Source organism: Leptosomus discolor, chromosome 14 (assembly GCF_034619465.1).
Source record: "Leptosomus discolor isolate bLepDis1 chromosome 14, bLepDis1.hap2, whole genome shotgun sequence".
In the NCBI taxonomy this organism is placed as follows: Eukaryota; Metazoa; Chordata; class Aves; order Leptosomiformes; family Leptosomidae; genus Leptosomus; species Leptosomus discolor.
In genome coordinates, this window is record NC_141404.1 from 4,334,592 (window position 1) to 4,345,209 (window position 10,618).

Here is a 10,618-nt window from a genome sequence, read left to right on the forward strand (position 1 = left end):
TGGCCTCAAGTAATATATTTTTGTCTAAAGCACTTCTCACACAAGGCTTCTCTACTGCTTTGTCGATACTGCCGTGCTCTCACCAAGCTGTGGACACTGTTCCTGCTGTTTCTCGACTGGCGAAAGGAATCCCGCGGTTGGCTTTTTGCAGCCTTTGCAAAACCAGAGTTAGGAACAGATTTAGGCTTCTACTTCCAAACACCATCCCAAAGACATGCTGCCTTTTTATATTTGATGGAGGAGGGAAGGGAAACCTCTGCCTGATGCTCCTTGCCGATCATTTTTGCTCGAAGGTACCCGAAGGCTGGTGGCAGAAGGAGCTCTTACCCCTGTACCCGTGGCCAGTACAAAATGTTGTTGGCCGGACGCGTGACAGCGGGGTAGCAGAGCGAAATGGGCAGCGATGCTGACAGCTGCCCGCAGCAGAGCGGGGACGCTGCCTGGAAGACTCTTCTCCTTCCCCTGCTCTCGCTGAGTGTGCTGTGATGCAATTTGAGGAAGATGACAGCAGCAGCATAATGGGGAGGCAGGAAAAGAAGCTTTTTTCTCCCTTGCAGGGAACCAGCAGCGTAGGGCGTTTCGTACCTCCCCTGCTGCTAGGATTTCCAGCTACAGATGAACAAGATGGGCAAGACCCATTAGCAGTAACTTAGCTAGCATGAATAGTTCACGTCCCCTCTCTATATTGTTAAACCGGAATCCTATTGTAGTGGAGCAGGCTTCATTGTGTATAAACTGGGAGGTGCCCTTGGACTAGCACAGACTAGCTTGCAACGGCTGGGAATGCACCTCTGACTTCAGCGCGGTGTCTGAAGGGTGCTCCTCAGCTTCATGGTTTTGTGTTTGTTTAGCAGTTTGTGGCTGCTTTTACTGACCCTCTGTCCCCGATGGTTAAATAATCTGTTTGATGTTGTACTGTTGCAACACCCAGAAAAAGAATTTATATTCTGCTACGTGAAGGCTTAAACAGTGTTGGACACTTGACTGCGATGACTAAGGGGTAGGTACACAAATTTGCAGCCTCAACACAGTCGTGTCCTTAGCAAAAGGTCTGACCGCAGCCTGTGTAACCTTTAGCTGAGGTCTGTCGTGGGTTTTATAGTCTTGCATATGCAAAATGTTTGTTTGCCTTGCTGTGAAACAGTTAGGTACCTTGCAGTCTCCTAAATCCGCGTGACTGCGGGCCAGGAGAATTGATGTGCTGTGCTTCTTTCCTTGTTTTTTTTTTTTAGCTGGTCAACTGGTAACTCATTCATTTGTGAACCTTAATAGGCTCAGAAAAGAATAATGCTGGATGTGGAGCATCTCTAAATCTGGCTGTGATCCGATTTCACTGTTTTCTGTTCTGTATGCTTACCTCAAATACAACCTCTTTGCATTTTCTGCTATTTTAATATATTCTGCTTAAACCCTGCAATGGCCACTGCCACGTGGCGTGGATGAAGTCAGACTGGACAACTGTCATGAGCCTGGAAGGCTGCCCTCAGTTTCTGCTGCTGAGAGCCTGCTTGCTGAGCTGGAATTAGTTGGCCACAAGGCTAATGGGTGGCTGCAAACAAAACTAAACCCAGTTTTACCAAAGCAGTTGCTGGCTGGAAATCTTGTAACAACCGGTCATCTGCAGTGCTTGAGCAGTACGGATACAGGCAGTGCCTGGTCTTGGGCTAGGAGCACGTACAGTTTGAGTGCTCGTTACCATCGGCTGGGGTCGCGTAGTGACAACTGTTAGGCTGTAGTTTAAGATCTTCCCCCTTTCTGCAGTTTACTTTAGCAACTTATTCCCATTCTCCCGGTTATGCCGTGATGGATGTGTGAGGAGAGAAGGTATCTGATCTGAATCCTACAAAAAAGTTTTCCAGGGCACTTCTTGTCAAAGCTGTAACAAATGCTGCTGGAGGCTCAGTGTGAGAGGAGACAACAAGCTGTGCTGTGGGAATGTGACCATCTTCAGCAGGTATTGCAGCAAAACCCTTCTTCACGTGAAGCCGCAGCTTCTGGCCGTCACTGAGCTTTGAAATTGCAGCAAGTGCAGATGCTTAACATGGCTCAAAAAAGGGGGGTACGGCTGTAATAACCAGAATATGTGAAGTCATTCTTTTTGGAAATCCCTAATTCTGGGATGTTTGACACCTAGAATGGTCGGGGGCAAACTTTTAAGTTCATACTTCTAAAAGTACTGTGCAGACTGACACAGAAACCTTCCTTTTTGCTAAGGTGGGCGACTGCAACAAGTCAGGGGTGGGGTTTTTGCTTCTGTGCCACCTCAAGGTCAAGCCTTAGCTTTTTGTATTGTCAGCAGCCTTGTGAAATGAGGTGAGGTGTGCTTTGCAAGGCTGCAGCCATCCTTGAAAGCAAAGTTTCTTGGGATAGGTTCAGGTCACATTTAAAACAAAATTTAAAAAAATACCCCCTTCCTTTCCACATTTGCTCCTGGTGATGCATTACGGTGGGTTTTTTCCTGGAACACAACTTCGCAAATGCAGCTTAGATGGTTGTTTCTAGAGTTGGTCTGCTGGGCAGCAGCTTAATATCTAGAATGCTATTGCAACCTATCGATCCTTCATGATTTTTAAAGTCTTCTGGCTGGTACTGCAACTAAAACTGACACTGTGCTTTCTAGCAGCCTTGATTTTGGTCTAGTTAGTCCCTCACTGCTACTTTTAATAGCAGTTTGCCCATTGTGTGCAGCCTGTCTCTCTTGTTCCCGGTGCCCCCTGCAAACAGGGCTGTGAGCAGAGCAGGCAGCTGGTTACTCATCTGTGTGAGTGTCAGTGCCACAGCCTGTCCTAGGGTTACTCTAACCAGCAACCTCAAACTCCTTTATTTCTCTGTTTCCTCTCCAGTGAAAAATGGTGCTAAGATGGTTGCTTGAAGGCTCCCGAAGGCGTGCATCCCACTTGTTAAATAACCACTTAAACGGTTGCACTTGGTTTTCTTTGTTCTGTTATACCTTTTAAAGGTGACATTCAGGATCCCTTAAAAAAAGGAAAGAAAAAAGGAGAAAAACTACTAAGGATTTGGAGAGGAAATGCTGCGTCCTTTCCCTGGAGAGCTCTGTGAAGTACAAGTAACGGGAGCACTCTCATGTACGTCCAGGGGCACGCAGGGCACTTCTCTTGTTCTCTTCTGTGTGGCTGCTGGGTTGATGGGGAAGAGAAGGCGGTGGCAATTAGTGTTATGTAGAGCTGTGACAGGTATGTGCAGCACCTGGTAGTCTGTGGAGTTTGGGTCTTTCAGACACCCGTGGGTTCAATATCAGTGCTGCTCAGAGAAGGGAGCCTCTGCCCCTTCTGCTGGGATACACGGGGGTTCAGGGCAAGAAAAGCAAAACTCCCTCTGGAGATGGCAAAGCTGCAAATCACATGGTTTCACGTGCTCTTCCGTTCATCCACACCCTTATACCACAAAATCAGAACAAAACAGTTCTTTAAAGTGATGGTTTGGGAGATAGGTTGTGAGCCCAAAGAGGTTGGTTTTGTGTGGATGTGTTGCCGTAGCTGAGTGCTGAGCTGCCAGCGTCTGGATCATTGCTTGAACATGAAATGCCCAGCTGGCATCTAGATTGTGATGTGGGAGGGACGTTTTGGATTTGGGGGAATCGTATGGTATGATCTTGCACATGCCAGAAGTCTGAGGCAGGGAGCGTAGTACCCTTTACAGGAGGTCACTGCAGAGATGCGCCTTCCTCCCTCAAAGCCTTGGATTTCCACTTTGCTCTTAATACCATTGCCTTGAGCAGCTCATTTGAACTCTCCTTTCTAACCAGACTTGTAAATTTACTTTTTTTTTTTAGGTCTGAATTTGATAGGGGAGGCAAACAACTGATCCAAAGCTCCCCACCTCTTGTGTGGAGCATGGTTTTTTGCATACATCAAAATTAGCGGTCTCATGCCTGTCAGAGAGCTGTGATGATACGGAGCCCTGTTGTTTAGCAGAAGGACTGACAAGGGCCATGGGAAGGCACTGAAATGGCCAGCCATTGACCTTGGTGCCAGTCACTGGGGAATAGCTTGAAGGCATCAGAAACTTTCAGTTGAGTTGAATTAGTAGCCGCTGGTTGTTGGAAAGCAGCTGTATCTGTTTCAAAACAGCCTTACCTTTTAAAGTAGAGCTTACAGAGCAGAGATTGGTTTTGCTGGGAAAGCTGGGATCATTGTAGGTGGCCAGCTGTAGGTGAATAAGAGAAAACTGGACAGATTTCTTTCCTCTTGTACTTTGTACTAATAGAGGCAATAAAAATGAAGATTGGGTAATTCAAAAAATAGAATGATGAACTGCAAGTGAGGTTGAGTAGACATCTCGTGGTGTACAGACAGTCGAGATGTTTCCTGTAAGTCCTAAGTTGACTTGCAAAATGAGGGGGAGTATAGTTAGGGATTTGAACCCAAGTTACCCCAAAAGATCTGCTCTTGATTCCTCCTGACTAAGCAATTTTCATTAGGCTGGAGCAGGGACACACAGCTGTAGCTCATACCCTGTTCATCTCTTTTCAAACTATCTTCTGATGTGTTCTTGGTAACACCATTGCTGTAAAAACGCACAGCTGAGCTGCACGAAGCTACAACACATGGTCCTTGTTAAATAATAGATGTCGATGTGATCACTAAGCGCTCTGCAGTTATGGAGAGAGCTCACGTCAGTGGTGAGCCTTGGTGGAAAGAGCATTGCTCGCTTGGGTGTGTGTTTCACTGTGTGGCTTTTCTTCTTGGGTAAGAGAGGGTGAGGAATAGGGAACTTTCATGAGATAAGTAGAAGTTGTGATTGCTGCCAGAGGAGCTTGAAGACTCCCTGTCCCTCTTGTCCATCTTAATAACGTTCTAGCCTGGAGCACTCCTGAAGCCAGTTTCATGCTGGTTTGGCTGCAGAAATAGTGGCTACTCTTCTGAGACGTTTTCTGAACAATGTGTGCGTGTGTACGGGGAGGGAAACATTCAGTTTTGGTTTACTTGCCACAAAATGCTGCTTGTGTTATATTGTCTTATGTTTTGGTGTGACAAAATCAATTCTCTGGCTTTCTGCCGTAGAACTGTTACCTGGCTCTTACGGGAGACAAAATTGTTCACTTCAGCTTCTGTTCCTTGATTTTATTCCAGTCTCAGGAATCCTGTTGTCTTCTTAGAGTATGTGTCTGTCTAAAATAATTTGGTAAACAAAGCTAGCTGCTAGTGTCTTGTCAAACACTTAGGGAGTGTTTTAAAACTTGTAAGCCAATCCTGTCATTAATTGATCTTCTGGTACATTGTTCCTCTTCAGCACGCGCTATGGGTCCGAAAATTGGTGGCAGAGCTACACGGGTGCAGTTGTCCTAAGTCTGTCCCTGTTCTGTGCTCCGAAGAGGAGCTTTTGTGTGCTCTCTGTAGCTGGTGGTGCTGTTTTCTTAGCGAAGCCAGGTGGTCTTGCCTGCGAGCCGCTGCCCCCATACCCCTATTTTCTGGAGGCCAAGGGTAAGGCTTCTGGGCTGAGACTGAAGCTTTTCTTTGGGCATGGTTTCCCACTTTTGCCTGAGCTCTGGGCAGGCCTCCTCCGTGCAAACCTGCCCAGCAGAAGCCCCGCTGCAGGTCCACATTTTAACCTCTGCTTTTCTTCCTTTGCAGCGGTGGAAGCTGCCTTGTGCGTAGCAAATAGGACTTGTTTGTGTCTAGCGGTTCTTGTCGGGCTTATGATCAGGGGATTTCTAATTTTTGGTTGGGTTGGTGCTGCTTAACACGACCAACTGCTGTTAAACTCTCCCCGTGTTTGCTAAGTGACTGTTACAAGGAGCAGCCCCCAGCAAATGGTGAACCCTTTGAAATGTTTAAATGAAATGCTTGACAGTAAGTCAGGCTGGCTTATTTCCCTTCTGTTGTGCCTTTTTTTTTTTTTAAGGGCTGAATTTTTAGCTCTTCATTTTGCTGGTTGTCACAAGCCATGCATTATTTAAGTAGCTTCTCTTTGTTTTAGCAGCTTGAAACGAGCCAGAAATTCACCTTGCTCGCAGGCTACCAGCAGACACGTTTGCTGCCCGCAGGCAGAAAGTAGTTGATGCTCTTCTGTCAACGTAGGTGAGCAACAGTGGTGTTGCAGTGTGGGGGAGGCTAAAACACACAATGATTTGATATTGCTGACATCTCTTTCAGGTTGCTCTTCCCCCCCCACAGCCACTATTCGGTTGGGATTTCAATTCCTTCCTCCCTGCAGTGCTTTCTGTCTAGTCCTGTTGCCTTGAGCTAGAGCCAAAGAGCAGCACTTTGAGTCTCATCCCGTCTTGGGTATGTGGGAGTTCAAGATTTCAAATGCTGTAAGTTGGGGGGGGAAATACATTTCAGTGTGTCTAGGAAGGGGGGGGGGGGTCTTCCCTCAACTGTCACTTTAAATTCCAGCACTGTCTGAAGATGCTCATTGCAGCTCAAATGTGAGGTGCAGGGAGCAGATTTGAGTTCTGCTCCAATTACTGCAGTCCAGAAATGCCTGTGTATACCAGGGGTTTAAATATAAGCTCAGTACCAATGCTTGCTATTTTTAGGTTAGGCTAAAAATACGTAATGTGGTATTTGCAGGGATTTTGAATGGGTCTTGGAAATCCTTGTGTAAGCATTCTGTGTGCACCTGAGACCTGCTCCACCTCTTAGCAGCTGATCTGTCAACTCATAGTAGTGGTTGGGACCAGTGGCTTTTGTAGATTGTATTTTTGCATGTATGAGAAGCTTGTTTGGAGAGTACTTCGGCTGTCAGTCTGAGATCTAGTCCGTCTGGAGAACAGTTATGTGTAAGTCCATGATGGTCTCTGATTATTTTTTTTTTCCCCTACTAGCTATTCTGTTAATGGCTGATTCTCTCCAGTTGCTGTAGGAAAAACCTTAACAGAGACAATTTTATTGCCTGTGTGCTGAAACAACTTGGATGTCCAGAGTCATGAATACATGGAGTAATGTGGAAAACAGAGGGAGATATGGTGGAACCCCATCTTTAGCGTGGTGGTCTTCACTGCACTGACAGTGGGTGGCTTTGTAATAGTGATGAGAGTTTTGTCACCCCGATGCTGTATAGAGATTCAAGTCTCAAATCCAGTTTGGTGTCCTGTAGTGCAGGTGGGAGTTTTTAAGTAAAAGGGGAAAAAAAAAAACCACCAACCAAAACCAACAAGCCACAAAAAAACTTGCAAAGTGTATATGTGGCTGCTGCCAGGTTTTTTTCTTTTTGAATCCTGTCCTTCACTGTATTGCAAAGAAGATGATGGTCATCTTAGAGCTTGGTTATAAGTAGCCTTATTCTTTGCCTATAAATAGGCACTGGAAATACTGAGGTAGTGTGGGATAGCTTCTCTCCATCTTTCTTGCTTTTTATTATGTTTTTTTTTATGTAGGGCAAGACCCTAGGGTCGCTTTGATCTTGTTACCTCACTTTCTTGGCGGCCTAGTGCTATAAATGTGAATAAACTTCTTATTCGTGCCACTAGATGGAACTGGCCCATGCTTATAGATGTTTGTTTAAACTTGAGCTCTGTATTGAGTATTGACAAAATGAACTGCTAGCTCTTGGTGGAAGCTTGCCTTTTACCCTCAAAGCAGTGCTTTATTCGGCTGCTTGGGTTTTTATGCAGTCTGTTTTGAAATAGAAAAGTGGTACCGTGCCAGTTCTTTCCAGGCTTGGCTTTTTTGTTGTTGTGGCCTTGACTTTGTATTACAGTTAATGCTATTTATTATATTCCTGCTTTTAAACCCCATGAGTCTTTTGGTGATGTGTGCGCATGTTTCTCTTGTACAGGGCAGATAGTCTGTTATCCCAAATTTAATTTCAGATTATTTCCTGTACCGCTTTCCTAATGCTCGAGGCTGAAATGTGCAAGTTCCTTTCTGCGGGAACCAGAGCTGCCTATAGAGAATACGGTCTTAATGTTAGTCTTGTGGCTTATCCCTTGTTCTTGGATGTGAAGAGCTGTGGTTTAGCCAGCATTGGACAAAACACTGTTTGAGCTATTTGGGAGAAGACTTTTTTGGTGACTTTCCCAAGCGTTTGTGGTGTTGACCCACCCACGCGTACACGCGTACCTGACTCTGCTAATGCACTCCATGTCCCTATAGGGGAGAAATATCCAAGCCACTTAGCTTTGCTCAGAGCAAATCCGAGCGGACACCTGTCTAGCTTCTGTCCACACCAGTTGATGCTCTGAGAGTTCATTTGTGGCTTTCACAAACGTCCCTGTTCCTCCCCGGACAGTCTTGGAGCGATCCTTCGCCACTTTTACCTGCCAAGAGGTTCCTTCGTTGAGCATGAGCCTGCATGAAGGCAGCTGAGACGAGGTGGGTGCTGGCTGTGCCGGGGCTGTTGGTTGTTGCAGGGAGTGCATGGTAGGACCAACCTGCTGGGAAGCAGAGGTGGTTGGCGTGGGTACATGAGCTGAAGAGGCCTGGGTGCTGATCCTGGCTTTGCTGCTAGCCTGCTTGGTGGCCTTGGCCACACTGGTCCTTTCTGTGCCTCCATTTCTCCATCTTTTAAATGGCAAGAAGCGTATTGATCTTGTTTTCTCAAGTACTGAGAGGGCTAAGGATGGAAAAATGCAGTGCAGGACTCGGTGGTAGCTACTCATGAGTACCAGGGAAAATACAACTGTAATATTGTGAATGTGACCTTTTTAAAAGGACAGGTTTTTCACCAAGTGTGCTTACAGTGACCCAGCTACTGAGCTGCTGCTCCAGCACCTGTCTGCAGTGATGAGAACAGTGCTTCCATGCCATTCTGGCAAATAAAGTAAGATTTATTTCTCTCTGCTTATATGGCAGAAGCTGAAGAACCTAGTGGAAACACTCCCAAAATCTTGCTTTTGAAGTGTTTTCAAAGCATCAATATGCCCGTGATACTTTTGGAGCTGCTTACTGGAAATAGCATGTGCTACTGAGATTTCAGGGCTCAGATATAGGCGTAGCTGCATATTTGTAGTAATGCTGGTTAGAAAAGGCCTCTGCAGTTCCCTAGCCCAATGTCCCGCTCAAATTTGGACCATCACCAGTGCTGGGACCAGGTGGATGTGGCTGTTTGTAGCCAAGCCTTGAAAACCTTTATGGCGGAGGTTTCCTCTGGAGAACAGAGGCTGCTGGTGGCTCTGGCTGTGCTGCTGCAGCCCTTTGTGTGTGTTAAGCTTTGCGTCCTGTCCTGCAAACGGGGAAAACGCCACTGCCTTGCTCGTTTGTCCCCCTGCCTATGGTGTCAGGGTGTTGACTGTGTCTGCGCAGGCTGTCCCGCAGCGGGAGGGTGTGTTCCTGCCCGAAGCCAGCTGTGTCTCGGTGCTGCCGTGCAGCATGCGCTTTCTGTGAAATGTGGCTTGGGTTTTGGCTTTTTTTAAGTGCTAAATTGTACTTTTTAATTCTTCTTATTTTATCTTATATTAAATATTTTGAAGATGGTAATGACTAGTTCGTTGGGGGGAGGTTTAGGTAGGAGTACACAGTATGCATGTGAACGGATTTCTTCATTCTGCTGTCCTAGCTGCAAATCCTGTTCCCTGCAGAGGAAGTTAAGTAGAATTATTGAGGAGGAATTGATACTGCTCTTGTGTACTAGCAAACAGGATTTTATAGCAGCCCCAACATTTTCTTCCAACTTATGCATCAGTAAATATTTAATAATACAGATTCCTCTGTGCTTTAATAATGAGATGAATCCTTCTCAATAAAAAGACCTCCTTTCTCATTCCAGTGATCAAATTGTGCTCGGAGTTCCCGTATGTATTCAGCTGCTCTGCGATAGCGGGAATTGAGAGCTATAAGCTGACAGAGCATAAAATGGAAACCTACTGTTCAGGTTGCAATGACTCCTCTGAACTCGTAATCCTGTTCGAGAGCCTCCAGCCGGCTCATTGTGCCTCTCTGAGAACAGGTGGGGGTGGCAAATTTTAGTCCCAAAAGCTCAGTCCTGTGAAGGAACCTGATCCCTGTCGTGCTCTTTTCAGTTTGAGAGCAGGTGGCGTATCCTGGAATTTGTACCAAACCTTCATTGAGGAGGGGATGTGCCATAAATCAGGGAAGTCTCTTTAAAATAGCAGATGGTGGCAAGAAAGTGTGCTCTGTAAATGTGACTTGTTCCCATGCCAGGCACAAAACCCGCGCTTATGTACTGCCCTGCCGGGGGTGCAGCTTCCTTCTGACGTGCCGACAACGTGGACGTTGTGGAAGTGAGCTCAAAGCAGCTCTGGTCCCTCTGAAGTTGTGCCTTAGCTTGGTGGCACGCAAGGGAATTCAGGGTGTGATGCCGGTGTCTCCGTTTCAGCAGCGTGGCTACTTCACGGTTTAGCTCCTCAGCAGCTGGGCTGTCCAGTCTGACCCATAGTGTTGGCCGTTCACCTCGGTGCTTGCCTTTCTGCAGCACTTGTGTGTGGTAGGACTTCATGGCGTTCCGTGGGATGGTTGTAATGACCTTGACTGGGACGTTTCACGGGCAGGCTTACGTGGTGTTGCCCTCTGGCAGCTCAGGCAAGTGGCTTTTGCTCCTCTTACCAGTAGATGGTGGCAGAAACGCCACTATGGGAGTTGATGCATCAGGTTTTTGACTTCCTGGAAAGAGGAGAAGATCCACATATGGGGAGGGTTTTGAGTCCTGGCTGGACAGAACTGCATCTCCCCTCACCGCTTTCCTGTGATTGCAT